A 19,105-nucleotide genomic window follows, 5' to 3' on the forward strand; every position below is an offset into this window, starting at 1 on the left:
AAGCATGATCCCAATGCTAATGCATATGATGAGATTGCGTGAGGGATCTTAGGGTTAAAATTGGGGTCTTACAAACATGTGTCATCAATAGCTGGCGCTTTCATAAATTGGGAAATAATAAACTTAATTTTCTCCTTGCCAACTTCAAAGGTTAGTTTCCCTTGTTTCACATCTATGATTGCACATGTTGTGGCTAAGAAGAGTATTCCTAAGATGATGGGGATATTGGAGTCCTCCTTTATGTCCATCACTATAAAATCTGTAGGAATATAAAATTGGCCAATGCGTATTGGAATCTTTTCCAGCATACCTAAGTGGTATTTAACGGAACAATCGACTAACTAGAGGGATATCCTTGTAGGCCCAGGTCTCCTAAGTTTAGCTTTTCACAGATCGAGAGGGGAATTAAGCAAATGCTAGCTCCTAGATCCTAAAATTCCTTGTTAATGAAAAAATTTCCAATTACACATGGAATAGAAAAACTACCTGGGTCTTTCAACTTTGGTGGCATATTGTTTTGGATAATGGTGGTATACTCTGCAGTGAGTGCCACTGTCTCATCATCTTCAAGTTTCTTCTTGTTAGATAGGATTTGTTTTGAGGAACTTGGTGTAGGAAGACATTTGTGTAATAGACTATGTGAAGGTATAGTAATGTGAAGTTGCTTTAAGAGGTCGATGAATTTCTTAAACTGACCCTCATTCTTAGATTTAACAAGTTTTTGAGGGTATAGTATAGGTGCTTATAAGGTGGTGGAGGAATATATGGCTTTTCTTTCTCAACTATTTCTTTTGTTATGGTTGTCTCCTCGTTATCAGCTATTGGTGTTCCTACATGGCTCTTATCAGTCACTTTATCTAGTTCTTTCTCAACTCTCATATACATCGCAAGGTCTGAAACTCTTGGATCAATGGGTTCATCTAGTTATGTCCCACTTTGTAGTGTGATGGTGTTAGCATGGCCTTTAGGATTGGGTTGAGGTTGGCCTGGAAATACGCCAACGGGAGAAGCAATAACTGCTTGTTATTGGCTACTTGATAGATTTTTGTCTCGAGCATCTTGTTGTGTGTAGCCATGGCTTCAACCTTGTTCGCCAATTGTTTCACCAACTCATTTATGTGAACATATTGGTTCATGAATTATTTGTTTTGTTGGGTCTGAGTTGCGATGAAGTTTTCCATCATTAATTCTAAATTTGATTTTCTAGGAGCGGAAGGAGCAATAGTAGATCCATTTTGGAAACATGGAGGTGTTGTTAGTGGTGGAATGGTAGAAAATAATGCGTTGTTATTCTTGTAGGAAAAATTGGATGATTTCTCCATCTAGGATTATACGTGTTCGATTAAGGATTTCCTTATGCATAATTAACTTGGTATGGCACAGTTCTTGTCAAAAGCCGACAATCAGTAGTGACGTGCCCTTAGCCTCCATAGATTTTTAAGTTTGGAGTAACAACAGCTAGGATAGCTGGAGGGGTACTAGTTATGAAATTCAGGTATCAGATATGAGATGTCGAAGGTAATGTCACGACACTAATATCTGAATAATACAAACAAGATAAAGATAAAGAATAGTAAAGAAAGAGGCACAAGCAATTGTTAACCCAGTTCGGTGCAACTCACCTACGTCTGGGGGCTACCAAGCCAGGAAGAAAATCCACTAAATAGAATCAGTTCAAAGACTCTCAGTATACTCCACAAGTTACAGTCTTTTTCACTTAATCTCTACCCGTATGACTTCTACTTAAGAACTCTTAGATATGAGATCCCACTCACTCCCCCTCAATCACACCAGTGATATTAAACAAGAATTACAATGAAAAGAAGACACTCTTCAAAGACACACACTTGATCTTACTTAGCAGCTTCAATCAAGTAGACACACACTCATGCTTAAAAGCTTAGAGTGACAAATTATAACTCAAAAATCAGACCAATTCAATCATCTATGGATGAATTGAATGGCTTACAAGTCACATGACCACATAAGACACAAACCCTTATTCTCTCTCAATATTTCGTTCTGTATCTCTTGTGTATCAAATCAGGTTTTCCCTGTCCTTTTTATAGAAGCTTTCAGCTGGGCTTAGACATCATAAAACCCTAAAACTATTTTCCATTCAAATCTTCTTATGACAGTTGGTTAGATCTCTTTGGAAAATAAGTTAAATCACGTTGTAATCATTGATTAATTGCGTTTGCAATTAACTCATCAATCAAACATAGATTTCCATTAAAAGCGCAATCACACAACATATAACATTCAGACTGAATGTTCTGTGTACAGATGTCATGACATCGGGTCTGACATCCTGGAATAATCCTGCATAATTCCATTTTAAATATCCAGCAGGTACATAATATCAGATTTCATGACATCGTGTATGACATCCTGAAACAATCCTGCATAATTATATATTTAAACCACCAGTAGGTACAAGATATCTCATGTTAAGACATCACATGCAACATCTTGTGAACACTCTTTGTTTTACCAAAATTGTTGCCAACACTTAGAACCAACAAACTCCCCCTTTGGAAAATTTTAGCTAAAACATATATCTATCCATTTTATTCACAAGAAAAACACATCAGTAGTTACACAGCATAACAGTGTTTAAGTAGCAGCAGAAGCAAACAGAATTACTAGCTATCAGAGCAACTAGTAAAACACACAAACATGGGTACTTCTTCTCCCCCTAAGTCTGTTCAATACAGACATCTCCTTCAGCACCTGTAACAGTCAGAGTTACCCTCTGACATTTCCTTCAACATCACCTGTGCAACACAAAACATCAGACATCTCCTCCAACATTATAGAACAGGACATCATTATGTTCAACATCAGACATTCCTTCAACATTAGTTGTTCATCTATTTAGCCTAGCTAGCTACATCAGCACTGCAGATCTCCACATCCATACATTTAACTGCAGCTCTCCACATAATCACTTCTCCCCCTTTTTAGTCAAAATAGACCAAAGGTGACAAATTAGACAAAATAAATGTCAATCAGCCTAGTAGAGAATGTCACAAGAGATGTTATAACATATAAAATGTTAAAACATAAATGTCAGGTGGTACAAACCATAATTATACACAGCTGCAATAGCTGAGATAATTAGAAATCCATGGAACTCATAAAGAGTCCAAATATTACATCAAGGCATTAGTAAGGACTGCCAAAAATTACAAACAATTCAACAGAAAAAACAACAAAACATTCAGCATCCAAAACAGCCAAACCAACAGGGGGACCAGTCTTCATAACAGCACACAGCACACACAGTCTTCATAACAGGGGGACAATCACAACTTAGTATGAGGAAGTAACATCTTCTTCACCTTCAGAACTGCCGCTAGATTGATCTTGAGAATTGGACCTCTCACTTGAGGTATGGGCATCTGACTCCTTGGTTTCACCAACCTTATCCATATCTTCCTGCTCTAAGCTACTAATGAGAACCTCTAAAGCCTCTTTCCTAGCCTTGGAAACCCTAATCCTAGTTTCCAGCTCCTTATAAGTTTCCTTCAATTGAGCAATCAAGCCACCTTGAGAGGCTGGCTCCTTCCTTGCAGATGTCATGACAACATCATTGACATGGCTCCCTTTAAATAACTTGTAGTGAATGGATAGTGGAGGCTTCCTTCTGCTGGGAATATCACTTGTGTTTAGAATACTAGGTTGTTGGCTTAAAATAATTCCATAAATGATAGATGGAAAGGCAATAGGCAGCTTTACTGCATTAGTGGAGGCATGTCTAACAATTTGTTCAAACATAAACCTTCCAAAATCAAAGTTGAGCCTGGTTCCAATAGCAAAGATGATTCTTCCAAGACCATTAGATATGGTTTGTTGGCACCCAGTTGGTTGAACCAATCTTGTGCAAGATGGCATATTTAACAGTTAACTTATCAGCTGATAGATGCTTCTTACTTGGCCATTCCTTGACTTGGCCAGCAGTAACTGTCCTACAGACTTCATTGTCTGTAGCCTCTAACTCCACACCTCCTTCAGTTCCTCTCCCTAGGAACTTATTGATTATGGTTGGGGAGAACCTTACACATCTTCCTCTCACACACACCTTGCAAAATTCCTTGCTATTTTTGTCAGAAATATCCTCTAGGATATTAACCACAAACTCTTTTACTAATCCTTCAAAACATTGGGGCAAAACAACAACAGTTTTCATCAAACCAGTAGTCTTGATTAATTCCATGACTTCCTTCACTTATACAGCCTCCTTCCCTAGCTCCCTCTCAACAGCAACTCTCCTTTGCATAACAAACTTCCACTTGGCAGCACCATCTTCCAGATGGAAAGAAGTGTTGTCCAAATGTACAGCTGGAGACTTTTTAACAGTCTGCCTTTTAGCAGGAGAGATGTCTGGGACATCATCTTCAGAATCAGAGCTTTCTCTGATCTTCCTCTTCTTGACCTCTACTTTACTCCATGATTTAGAGGGTCCTACACCAGCAGTCTTCTTCCTAGTTCTGGCTATCAACATCTCAGCCACAGTCTTACCTTTCCTGGTCTTCATTTTCCTTGCAACACTTGGGTTCAAATGATGAACCAAGGTGTCATCTTCTTCTTCTGAACTTTCTTCCTCCAAATCAATTACTTTCTCAGTAGTGTCAGGCTTCTTAGAATGAGAAGCATCTATAGGATCTTTGCTAGACATGTTTTTTTCTTAGAGAGCAAAGTCCCTCAGCAGCAATGTCTTTTTCTAATCTAGATGAATCATCATCTTTCTCAGTTTGAGGTTCCACCTCAGGAGAGGGGTCCCTTCTAGACAGAGGGGTTGAAACACCCTTGATTGCATGCCCTTCGTTAAGAATCCTAGTTACCAGGTTCCTAATGACACGATTTGTATAATGCATGTCATCCTTAGGAGGAGGGTTATCAGGAATGTTACCTTGATTGTTTCCAGTCGTGAAAGAAGGGCCAGGGGCCTTGCCTGCAATAACAGAGAGAGGAATAACCTCCAAAATATCTCCAGAAACTCCATGGAGGGAGTTCTTGCTTTGTGAGTGGGCTTTGATCCTGAGGGTGAGGGATGTTGTGAAATTTTGTTGAACTTTTGAGAAAATCTTTTTTCCCTAGCAAAGGTGGTCTGAGAAGTTGGATGAAGATGGAAATGGTTGTGTTGAGGTAGCGTATGGAAATGGCATAGATACTAGTTCCAATACTAGGTAATGATTTACCAAAAATGTGGCACTTTCTTTTAAGTGGGCAGACAATTTTTATTACCTTTTCCACACCACTTTAATTGCTATAAATTCTCATGAATCCAAATCCCCAATTTTCCTCTTAAATATTCAACCTGATTAGCATCCCAAGCCTTTGTAAATTTGTCAGCTAATTGCATTTCATGCTTCAGTGCTATGATTTTCTCTTCCATAAATTTTCTAATGAAGTGTTGACAAATATCAATGTGCTTAGTCCTGCTGTGCTAAATAGGATTTTTGGAAATAGTTATGGTACTCAGATTGTCATAGTACAATGTCATGACATCGTGTGTGACATTGTATTCAGTCAACATTTGTTTCAACCAACCTTGTTGAGAACAGCTACTTCCAGCTGCTATGTATTCAGCTTGATATATAGCACAAACACCATTTTCATCTTTCAAATGTGTAGGAGCAGGTGTCCTTTTATGATCTGCATTCTCCATGCCAGCCTTCTTATCCTTGTTCTTGGCATATTTGTTTTGAAATAGAAAAATAGACTCTTCTATCTTCTTGACTTGTAGTCCAAGTCCAACAAGGCTCATATCAATTTTAGACTGCATTTGTCTAACACCATGTTTTACCATTTGATCTAACCTCCCATCATACCCAATATTATCCACATCTATTTGAGTCACCATGAGCTTTTCTCTTTTATTTTTCACAGATAGGATCTTGTCAATACCTCCCCTCTTGTAACCATTGTTAGTGAGAAACACTATGAGTCTCTCATACCAAGCCCTAGGGGCTTGCTTCAAACCATATAGGGTTTTCTTCAATCTGTACACATGCCTTTTAGACTGTTCAACATATACTTCCTCTTTTAAGTAGTCATTTGGGGTCATTTCCCTTGATCTAGTTGTGATCCTTTTGCTTGGATCTTTTCGAATGAGATCTTTGGGATGATCCTTCTGAACTCTGATGGTGGGTTCCTTGTTGACTTTGTCAGGTTCAGCTTGAGGAGGTTCATTCACCTTGTCTGAGAAATCAGCTGGGGGATCATTCATAGATGTCTTAACATCGTCTGTGACATCAGTCTGTTGGTCATCAACCACACCATTAATAGATTCCATCATTACTTTGGTTCTGGAATTAAAGACTTTATATGCTCTGTTGTAGCCCAGAAATAATCTTTCATTACTTTTGGGATCCATCTTCCTTGTATCTTTTTGAAGTTTTAGACAAAAATCTTTGAAGACTTCAAACATATCAGATTTGTTTTTGATCCAGGTGTATCTGGAGAAGTCATCCACCACTGCATACTTCTTCCCACCAAGGCTTTCCACCTGCATGGGTACCATTAAATCCATATGGAGGAGTTTCAAACCTTTGGAAGTGATGTCATGTCTGAGTTTCTGGTGTGACATCCTTGTCTGACATTTCCCATAGACTTTTATTTCATCAATCTTCAATTTGGGAGTTCCTCTAACATATATAATCATCTTCATCCCTTTAAGATGCAGATGGCTCAAACTTTGATGCCATGTCTTCACTCCTTCTTCTTTGACTAAGGTACACTTTGAGGAATAACCAATTTGAGAGCTCCACATGTAACAGTTGTCTTTGGTCCTGACTCCTTTCATGATCACTTCACTTTCTTTGTTAGTAATTAGACATTCAGTTTTAGTGAAGTTAACATTTAGACCTTGGTCACATAGTTGACTGATGCTTATTAGATTTGCAGTCAAGCCCTTAACAAGTAGGACCTTGTCAAGTTCAGGAACTCCAGGGCAATCAAGCTTACCAATCCCCTTGATTTCACCCTTTGCTCCATCACCAAAGGTTACATGGCTCGTGGCATGAGGATGAAGGCCAGTTAGCAGGTCTTTGTTTCCAGTCATGTGTCTGGAGCACCCACTGTCAAAATACCAATCTTCTTTGGCTGAAACTCTGAAGGAAGTGTGAGCTATTAGACTTGTAACATTAGTCTTAGGAACCCATTGCTTTTTGTTGACAGGCCTGTGATGTTTAGGTCTAGGTTGATGGTGAGTCTGATGATAAACAGGGCTAGGATAAGCATACAGCTTATAGCAGAAGGGATTTTTGTGGCCAAATTTTCCACAGTAATGGCATCTCCATCTTTGGTGTTTCCCTTTCTGCTGTCTTCCCTTACAATGTTGTGACATATGATGTGACATCTCAGGTTTGCTTTTAATATGGCTGCTCTTGAGTTTGGATTTAGGTTTGCCACTAGTGTAACTGCACTCAACCTTAAATTTATTGAACCCAATGCCAGATTTGTCTCCTGTTGTTTGACCAGTCTGGAGAATCTTGTCTAAGGTGTCAGATCCATGGTTAAGCATTCTTACATACTTGGTCATCTCATCCAGTTTAGAATGTAAGAGTACAACTTCAGTCTTCAAATTGGAGATGGTTTCCACATGTTCTCCCTTCTTATTCTCCAGCTGAGCTATCACTTTCTTCTGACTTTCAACCTGTCTGCACACTTCTGCACTTTTGTGACACAACTCTTTGTAGGTAGTGGACATCTCTTCAAAGGTTACTTCATCATTACTTGAATATTCATCAGAACCCCATCTTTCAGTCAATGCAGTCACATGATTTGCAGCTTCTTCTGTTTCACTTTCATCAGACCAAGTGGCAGCAAGACTCCTCTTCTGTTTCTTGAGGTAGGTCCCATATTCAGTTCTAATGTGACCATACCCATCACATTCATATCATTGAACTTCTTTTCCTTCTTTGGGCTTTTCATCTGACCTTGTCCTTCTTCCAATATTGTTGGATTTACTGATGTCAAATGTGATGTTCTTGACATTGGCCTTAGATCTTACATCCATCTTTTTCATAAGTCTGTTGAATTGTCTTCCCAACATTGCTACATAATTTTCCAGATCTTCATCAATATCTTGACCACCTTCCTCATCTTCCCCTTTAGTGTTTGACATGAAGGCTATGCTCTTGGCTTTTTTTTCAGATCCATCACACATTCCCATCTCAAATGTTTGGAGGGATCCAATTAGCTCATCAACTCTCATATTTGAGATGTCTTGAGATTCTTCTATGGTTGTCACCTTCATAGCAAATCTCTTAGGGAGTGACCTGAGTATTTTCCTTACTAACTTTTCATCTGACATCTTTTCTCCCAGAGCTCCAGAGGCATTGGCAATTTCAAGGACATTCATGTGAAATTCATGAATATTTTCATCTTCTTTCATCCTTAAATTTTCAAACTTGGTAGTGAGCAGCTGCAATCTAGACATCTTTACTCTAGAGGTGCCTTCATGAGTGGTCTTGAGGATGTCCCAAGCATCTTTAGCCACCTCACAATGGTTTACCAATCGGAAGATATTCTTGTCTACTCCATTGAATATTGCATTCAATGCTTTAGAACTTCCAAGGGCTAGATCATCCTCCTCCTTGGACCATTGTTCTTCAGGTTTCTTATCAGTTGTGGCTTCTCCTTCCTTAGTAACTACTGGATGTTCCCAGCCTGCTAACACAACCTTCCAAGCCTTATTATCAAGAGATTTTAGGAAAGCTACCATTTGAGGTTTCCAATAGTCATAGTTAGATCCATCCAAAATTGGTGGCCTGTGAACAGATCCTCCATCTCTCTCCATAGTACCAGAAAGTATCGTCCCTAGATCTCACCCAGAACCAGAGCAGGATGCCTGCTCTGATACCAATTGAAATTCTGGTATCAGATATGAGATGTCAAAGGTAATGTCACGACACTAATATCTAAATAATACAAACAAGATAAAGATAAAGAATAGTAAAGCAAGAGACACAAGCAATTGTTAACCCAGCTCGGTGCAACTCACCTACGTCTGGGGGCTACCAAGCCAGGAAGGAAATCCACTAAATAGAATCAGTTCAACGACTCTCGTACACTCCACAAGTTACAGTCTTTTTCATCTAATCTCTACCCGTATGACTTCTACCTAAGAACTCTTATATATGAGATCCCACTCACTCCCCCTCAATCACACCAGTGATGTTAAACAAGAATTACAATGAAAAGAAGACACTCTTCAAAGACCCATACTTGATCTTACTTAGCAGCTTCAATCAAGTAGACACACACTCATGCTTAAAAGCTTAGAGTGACAAATTACAACTCAAAAATCAGACCAATTCAATCATCTATGGATGAATTGAATGGCTTACAAGTCACACAATCACACAAGACACAAACCCTTATTCTCTCTCAATATTTCATTCTGTATTTCTTGTGTATCAAATCAGGTTTTCCATGTCATTTTTATAGAAGCTTTCAGCTGGGCTTGGACATCATAAAACCCTAAAACTATTTTCCATTTAAATCTTCTTATGACAGTTGGTTAGATCTCTTTGGAAAATAAGTTAAATCACGTTGTAATCATTGATTGATTTTGTTTGCAATTAACTGATCAATCAAACATAGATTGCCATTAAAAGTGCAATCACATAACACATAACATTCAGACTGAATGTTCTGTGTACAAATGTCATGACATCGGGTCTGACATCCTGGAACAATCCTGCATAATTCCATTTTAAATATCCAGCAGGTACATAATATCAAATGTCATGACATCGTGTATGACATCCTGAAACAATCCTGCATAATTATATTTTTAAACCACCAGCAGGTACAAGATATCTTATGTTAAGACATCACATGCAACATCTTGTGAACACTCTTTGTTTTACCAAAATTGCTGCCAACACTTAGAACCAACAAGTTAAGTTTTTGATCTTCTAAGTAAGTGCATAGACCTTAGCACTTACATGATTTAAGCCATTTACTTCGAACATGCCCCCTTTTTGGTGTGCTTTCTTCACTTGAGCACGTTTGGTTCCCCATTGTTAATGATTTTGGGCCATGTTTCCGATAAGCTTGTAAGCTTCATTAAAGGGTTTTTCCATTAAGGCTCCGTCGGCTACAACATGTATGGTCATTCTTGTGTTGAAAAGCAGACCGCTATAGAAGGCACGAATGATAAGACATTTCTTTAAACTGTGATGAGGACATAATCAAAGAGTGATTCTCCTTCGATTGTAGCAGACCGTTATAGAAGGCACGAATGATAAGACATTTCTTTAAATTGTGATGAGGACATAATCGAAGAGTGATTCTCCTTCGATTTGTAGAAGACCGTTATAGAAGGCACGAACGATAAAACATTCTTTATATCGTTTGCATGCTTCGAAGAGTGATTCTCCTTTGGTTTGTATGAACGTAGTTATGTGATTTCTCATCATTGTTGTTTTGCATGATGGGAAGTATCTGGCTAAGAATGACTTCTTGAGTTCGTTCTAAGTAGTGATAGAGTTTGCAGGTAAAGATTGTAGCTAATATATGGCTTTATCTCTTAGGAAAAAAGGAAATAAATGTAAGTGAATGATTTCAGGACCAACTTCATTACTCTTTAATGTGTCTGCATACTGTACAAACACTAACAGATAAAGATTGGGGTCCTCAGTGAGATTTCTAGAGAACTGGTCCTATTGCACTATCTGTAGCAGAGAAGGTTTTAATTTAAAAGATTTCATCTGGATTGCAGGTGGAACAATGCTTGAGTGTGGCTCGTCCTCAGATGGAACAATGTAGTCTTTAAGAGGATATTTATCTGGTTCAGCCATAGGGTTGAATATGGCTTGAAGTTCTTGTAATCGGCATTTGATATGAATGAAACGCTTGATTTCATTAATTGGTTGTTCTAACTCGTCTCCGACTGAGCGAGTGTTGGACATACAACCGAGAGAAAAAGAAAAGAAAATTTCCTTAATCTATATGGTGCTACAACGAAATCACAATATTGATTGTTGATCCCCGGTAACGGTGCCAAAAACTTGATGGGTATTCAGCAAGTGCACGGAAAAATTAGTTATAGTACAAAAAATGTCGAACATAGAGACCAATATTGTTAACATACCATTATCTATTGTCGTTTTGTAAATCTAAGACTATCGGTAACAGTTTTGTTTGAAAAAGGATTAAAATAACTAGTTTACGAATAAATTGAAATGGAGTTCGGAATGTAATTTCCGAGTACCTTCAGGATTCAGATAAAATTCAGCACTTCACTTTGTTTTAAAAGTAATTTTCAGAAGAATTATTAATTTAAAAATACTTCTCAATTTCGCGTAACCCGTATTAAATTTCGGAACCGTAATCGTCTGTTTCGCATGTTACAAGTTATAGTTCCGAAAACCTTTTTGAAAACCAATAATCCTAAACTAATTAATAAAGCGTTGTCGCTGTTTTTAGAAATTAAAAATCCGAATTTTAACGACCGGATACCGCTTTCACGCTGTCGTGCTGAAATCGATATCTAAATATATTTCACTTTCGCGCAAAGATTTTAACTCTTTGAAACAAAATTCAGAACCAAAAAATTATTTTAATATAAAAATAAAATATTGTTTATTTTACGGATATCCCGTCGAAACGATGATCCTCATAGCCCGGACTCTAAGAACTTAGTTGGACATGTCTATTTCGATTAAACACATGTAATTTTTCTGCATAATTAAACTAAATATAAATATAAAACTAATTAATTAATATCTATTTTGATTAAAGACATGTAATTAATATATATATATATATATATATATATATATATATATATATATATATATATATATATATATATATATATATATATATATATATATATATATATATATATATATATATATATATATATATATATATATATATATATATATATATATATATATATATATATATATATATATAAGTTAGTAGCACTTATACATAACAAAACATTAGCAACAACAATATGGGTACCAATTGCAATAATTCAACATATAAATAAAAAAGCACTAGCAGCAACAATATATAAAATAGTAATAGCAGTAAAATAAAAAGGACATAATTTAAACGTATTGAATGTAGACAACTGTAAAATCTAATACTGCAAAATAGTTGAAATAAATTTCAAACAAAGTATTCTCACATAATTACAATGCGAATGATCCAAATCTCTTAGGCGAAAGTTTTGATTCTAATTCTAAAGTGAAACAACTCCTTAGTTTGAGAAATAACTGTTTTACAAAAGTAATATTTTATGCCTACAATTAATCTAGAAAAACATGGATTATGAAAAACTGAAACCTAATCCTATTTATAGAGCTAAAAATTAGTTTAAAAAAACGTCTGGAACTCGTGTCGGAGGAGTGGGAGTAATATATGCTAAAGTGGGAGAAAATTGAGTATTTTTGTTGCTACTTTTTAGGCCTCAAAGTCCACGACGGACCCCATAGCCTCATGGAGAATGTCATGAGTACAAAATGATGAAGAATATGGGTTTAAGGTCCATGCCGAACGCCATGGTCTCATGGTGAATGCCATGAGTTCAGAAACCCGACCATTTGACTTTTCTTGCTTGCTAGGTGGCGCCCATGGTTGTCACGTCATGACAAGTGCCATGGTGAACGCCATAAGTGTAAATCTTGGTCTTTTCTCCATTTTTTGCCGTTTTCATCCCGATTTCTCGCACGGATGCTCCTACCCATAAAATACCTGAAACAAACACAATATATCAGCATTACACCATAAAAGGAAGACAAAATAAACTAAAATTCATGTGTATCGAATCAGAAACATGATATGTTTCGTGGTTATCAGTTTGCATCAGAAGTTATGTCAAAGATTAAAGCGTAAATCGAAAGGTTTCTCAAAACTAAATTCATAAGGACTGTCTGAGGAGGATGTGTCAAAAATATAATTTTGATGCCTTGGGGGCTTTGGAACTTATGAATGGGTGGTAATTCCTTTCAGTCTGAGGAATATTCGTGCAACATACCAGAGGATAATGAACTCCATGTTTGATGACTTCATAGAAACTTTTATGCAGGTTTATATAGATGACATAGTCATCAAATCCTCGTCGAAAAACGGTCACTTAGACCACCTTTGATAGTCCTTTAAAAGGATGAGAAAATATGGATTGAAAATAAATTCATTAAAATGTTCCTTTGGTGTCCATGCATGTGACTTCATAGATTTTGTGGTACACAAAAATAGAATCGAAATAAATCAGAATAAGAAGAAGGCTATATTCAATAATGATTCCCCGTCGAACAAGAAACAATTACAATCCCTACTTGGGGATAAATTTCTTAAGGAGGTTCATTTTGAACCTAAGTGGCAATACAAAAGTATTTTTCACCTTTTCTACAATCTAAGAAAGAAAGGGGATTCAGATTGGAACCAGAGCATCAAAAGACTTTTTATGAGATCAAGATCTACTTGTTGAAGCCTCCCATATGCCTCCCAAGAGGGATAAATTCATGAAGTTTTACATTTCTGCATCTGATTCGACAATAGGAAGTATGTTAGCACAAGAGGATAATGATGGCGTCAAAAGAGTCATTTAATACCTCGATCGAGTGTTAAATGATGCATAAATTAGGTATATCTCAATAGATAAATTATGTCTTTGTATTTCTCTTGTATAAAGTTGAAGTATTATATAAAGCCAAGATATGTGTTTGTTTATTCTCATTTTGATATTATTAAACAAATGCTATCAAAGCCTATTTTATATTGTAGAATAGGAAAATGAACTTTAGCTTTAATTGAGTATTCTTTAACATATGCACCTTTAAAGGCCATTAAAGGTCAGATTGTTGCTAATTTTATTGTAGATCATGCAATGGTCAAAGTACCACAAAGTTATGTGGGACTTAAACCTTAGAGATTATACTTAGAGGGTTCGAGCCATAAACATGGGACTGGAGTTAGAATTATTGTTATATCCCCCAAAGGAATTCCAATAATATTTAAATATAAAATCCAAGGAAGTTGTTCAAATAATGAGGTTGAATATGAATCCTTAAGATCCTCTTAGACTTGGGGCAAAATATAGTCGAAATAAAAGGCGACTCAGAATTGGTTGTGAAGTAGTTGACGAAACAATATAAGTGCATCAAAGAGAATTTGTTTTTGTACTTCGTCACAACCAACTCACTCTTAAATATATTTGATTCTGTCAATATCAAACATGTGCCTTGACTAGAGAATCAAGAAGCTAATGCCTTATCTCAGACCGTTTCAGGATATAAAGTCTCTAAAATGAAATTAGAAGAATTGATCAAAGTCAAAGAAAAGTTAATTTTGCCCAGTTTTTCCCCTCAAAATCGTCAAAGTCAAAATTGGTGGTGGTAAAAAGGTTGGAAAGCTTGCAAAATCCTGAAATTTTTGAAATTTTTACCATTGATAATTTGTCGAGCAATGATTGGCAAAAGCAATTATAGAACATTTGGAAAATCTAATAGGGACAACAGATCGAAAGATCAAATATAAGGCATTAAGGTATGACGTTATTGGCAATGATTTGTTTAAAAAGACTCCAGAAGGAGTTCTTTTGAAATGCCTTAGTGAAAATGAATCCTATTTGACAATTTTTAATGTCCATAGTGGATCATAGGGTGCAAATCAAGATGGTCACAAAATGAAGTGGTTGTTATTTAAGATTATATATTTTCTCAAACAATTTTTTTAAAGAGAGGATATAGCCACCTTAGACACCGAAACATCTTCTTTTAATTTTCCTGACACATTGTTTAACTTTTTACAGATGAGGAAACACTTAAAATAGTTAGATTGAGAAGTTAGATCGTTTACCTCGTTTTGTTCATGATTTGACATGAGACATATGTTTCCTTCTTCCACTTGTTCATATTCATCGAAATATTTCATTTCATTATCATCACATTCTATATATGCCTTCTTTATTTATTTTTGAGGTATTTTAGTCCGTTTATGGTTTTGGGGACAATTTGACTTTATATGACCTTTCTTTCTGCATTGAAAGCATGTTGACACAAATCATTATCTTTATTTATTTTTATGTTGGTAATTTTAAGGTAGTTTTTCGTGCCTTATGAATTTATTGAACTTGACGACTAAGAGGTTCTTGTCTTCGCCACTTTCTGTTTCTTTGGTTTCTTTGACTTTGAACATAATACTTTTCTTTTTCTTATCACCTTATTCATTTTTATAAGGCCATTTTATCTCAATTTTATGTCTTCCACACTTTAATGAATATTTCAAGAGACAAGGAATATAAGCACATTTGACCGTTGAGTTTTCATGGAGTTTTTGGGGTAAGGCTAGTGTCAAAGCATCTTACTTAACTGGTATTTTCCCATTCACAAGAATATACTTTTAGATACCTGTGGAGGTTTTGAGTAAGATATGTGTTAAATACTTTGCTTTGAAGGTCGTCTAATATTTTCCCATTGTGTAAATTAATTTAATCCATCTTGATGGTAAAGTAGTAGATTGTGTATTAAATGGTTATCCAATATGTGGGAAGAGTTATGAGTTCTGGTAAGTGGATCTTAGAGGATCAAATTTCATCATCCACAATTATATTAATTTTAGTGAGTACATTAAGGGGAATAAAAGTAAAGGTCATGAGATGAAAATATTAGAAACTATTGCAGGTAAAACTTACTTTAAGGTGAAAGTTTTTGCTATAGATACTAGTAACAATGAGGAAACGATTATATTGACTTCTGATTATCATTTGACTCGTGATAAGATAAGGAGGAGGATTATTACATCTCAAAAGTATGGTTATGTTGGCCTTAGTAGTTATGATTTGAGTATTGTTGAAAGGTTTCAAAACTCATAAGCAAGGACCTTTATGGATGTATTCAGAACTAAAGGGAGTCAAATATTATTGAAGAACCATACTTGTGGGCTTTTTAGATTACTTAAGTAGGAAAAGATGGTTACAAACAAGTGGATATAAGTGGAAAAAACATGATTCAAATGTCACTTAAACTAATAAATGTTATCAAATAGTGATTTCAACATTGTAGAAAGTAGAATGGTGATTGATGGGTAAATTAGCATCACCATCTGTTAAAAATAAAGGTGTAGAATTTTATAAGTATGCCTTAATCCCTCAAGTTATGAAGAGAATAAAAACATGTAATGTAACAAATAAGAGAAATCATGCACGCAAAAAAATAGTTAAAAACTAAACGCGACGTTGCGAAGCACGTATCTAGCGAGGCAACCAAATGGTTAGAGTCGGGCTAGTGAGAGGGTTGGGTCGGGCTAGAGTTAAGTTGTAGCATGGCTGAACCAAGCTAGAGCCGGAGGATGGTGAAGAAGATGAGCTTGGTTTGACGGTGGATCCAGGCTGGGAGGTTGTGGGCATTCGGCTGGGTTGTTTCAGTTCACAAATATGTTTGCTAATGTGTCGTATTTAGGTTTTTAATGGATTTGTTAGGTTTAAGTAGTTAGTACAACATTCAGAAAGTAGTATGAAATACATAGAGAAGAGGTGGAAATCCAATTAGGGAAACCTAGAGAGACAATGGTAGAAATTCTTTGGAGTTCTTGTCATTTAGGAAACTTTTGGAGGTATCTAACGGGATTGAGAAACACCTTTAAACACATTGTATTTGTTTGATTCATATATAAAGAGTTGGAAATATTGGAAAACACTTTAGATAGAAAATAAAGTTTATTCTTGGGAACTTGGGTGACAATTTTCTTGTAACTCTTTTGTAATTTCTTGTAACAATTCGTAGAAGTAAAATAAATCAGACAATTTCTCTCTCCCTAAGAGAATACAAGTTTGATTGAATTGGATAATCAAGTTATTTGTGTTCCTGTCTTTTATCTTTTTTTGCTTGTTGTGGATTTGCTAACACTGATCAGTAGGTTATTTTGGTTATTTTATACCATTTATTTTGGTTGTTATTGTTTTTTACACCACAAATTTTTACTATCAACAAAATTAATATCATAATTAGATTTTAATAATGGACTAGTGTGGTTGAACCTTTAAATTTCACACCACAAACTTTAGTTTTTAAAATTCTTTGTTATCAATTTTAATTTTTTATTTAAATATCCATGTATCATGTTTCAAGTGGCTTTTTATTAAAAACATATCATTGTTAAAATTTTCAAATATCATTAATATAATTATTTAATTATTTAATTTTTAGTTTTATAATTTAATATTAAACTTAAAGTCATAGATAAATTACTCAAGATAAAATAATTGATCTAATATTATTTTAAAATTTTATTAATGACTTGACATAATAAAAATCACATCAAACATAAAACATAAACTTTTGCAAAATATAAACAAATAAGTCTATAACAAAAGATGCATTTTATGAACAAATTAATTAATAAAATATAGGTTTAATAATAAAATCAGAATTTTGATATACTTTAACATTACAAAAGTAATGTCACTTGCATTCAAAAATTAAAATAATTGCTTATTACTTATAAACCTTATATATTTGTGAATTATAAAGATTTTTTTTAAAATAAAACTCTTTATAGAGAAATGAAAAAGTAAATAAACAAATGGAGATGATAGGGTGTGTACTAACTCAGCAAAACTAGCAAAAACAGTAATAAGTTAGACTTAAACAGGTCTCTAAAATAATTATCTAAAGCACATTGTGGTAAAGTCGTCTATTATATGTCATGATTCATAAAATTCCATGCCGTATTCCCTTTACAAAAGATATATGAGATTTTTAATCTACATAAACAAATAGTATGCATGTTATTTCTCCGATCAGTAAATAACTTCCAAGGAACTTACTTTTTATTTTAGAAGGCTTGAATTTCAATGGGTGAATCACTCTCTAACCATAGATAGTTCCACCTCGTTGTGTTTGCATGATGGGTGGCTAATATATTTTCATGAAGTTTCACTTGAAAATAGGTGGTTATTTTTACATTAGTCGAAAAATCTCAAAAAAATATGCTCAAATAATCTCTGAATATGCCAATATTAAGCCTAATATCCTGGTTCACAAGAATAGCAACAAGAATAATAAGAACTATGGTGAAAGTCACAAGCATTTATTCTGGTTCACCGCTAACTAGGCTACCTCCAATCCACTCATCAGGTGATTTGCCTTAGCCAAGAAATTAATCCAATAATCAAATCATGATTACAAAGTAATGACAATTTATCATTGATTTTCCAAGATCCTGAACTACCCGGTTGCTTGAGAAACCCCAACAGTCATTGAATCCTTAAGACCTGACCTACCTAGTCACTTAAGAAGATTTCCCAATGATTACTTGCCACTGACTTCTCAAGAGTCTGACCAACCTAGTCGTTTGAGGAATATACCAGACTGGGTTAAAGCAGTTTGTGTTTACAATTATGCTTCTTAGATAAGCATATTACACAAGATGAAGTTCATATGATTACACTTAAAAAGATATACAATCAAAGTTCTAAGTGTTTCTCTCTTTGTTATGTTGTGATGTTGTGGCTTCTGATAAGATTCACACACATCCATATGCATGCTTGTCTCCATACATTTTTTCTTTTCTTTCTACTTTCTTCTCTCTTTTATGTTTGCTCTCTCTTCAGCCTATTTCACCTTCCATGTTCTTTATAATATATAGGGGATGAATATATTTGTTGGAGGATAGATCCGTTGGAGGGTAGAATAGGAATTGAACTTTGAAGTATTTGTTGTATGACAGTCACTTCATGGGCAGTAGTTGAGCGGAGATTGTAGCATAAAGTTGTTTAATGATGGGACGTGCAAAGTCTTATTTACTTCAAAAGTAGATTTTTTTTTTGAACTCCTGTCACATCATACAGTAAATACATTTAATTCAAATCTTCTAGTCAGAGGCTTCTTATGAAAGTAGTTTGAAGCTTGAGTAGAGATTAGAATTTATCTTCATAAGGAAATCTCTTTTTGGCTGTACTTTCCTTGAGTATACTACTCGTCATAATCAGGGGCTGCATATAATAGATGAAGTGGAACCTGATCAGAGTCCAAAGCCTAGATGATGTAGACAACAAATCCTATTCAGAGTGAGGCTTGAAAGCACTACAATCTAGAGTGAATGTGAACAAGAAATGCATAAGCATTTAATA

This window comes from Lathyrus oleraceus, chromosome 3, assembly GCF_024323335.1.
Source record: "Lathyrus oleraceus cultivar Zhongwan6 chromosome 3, CAAS_Psat_ZW6_1.0, whole genome shotgun sequence".
NCBI classification, from domain to species: domain Eukaryota; kingdom Viridiplantae; phylum Streptophyta; class Magnoliopsida; order Fabales; family Fabaceae; genus Lathyrus; species Lathyrus oleraceus.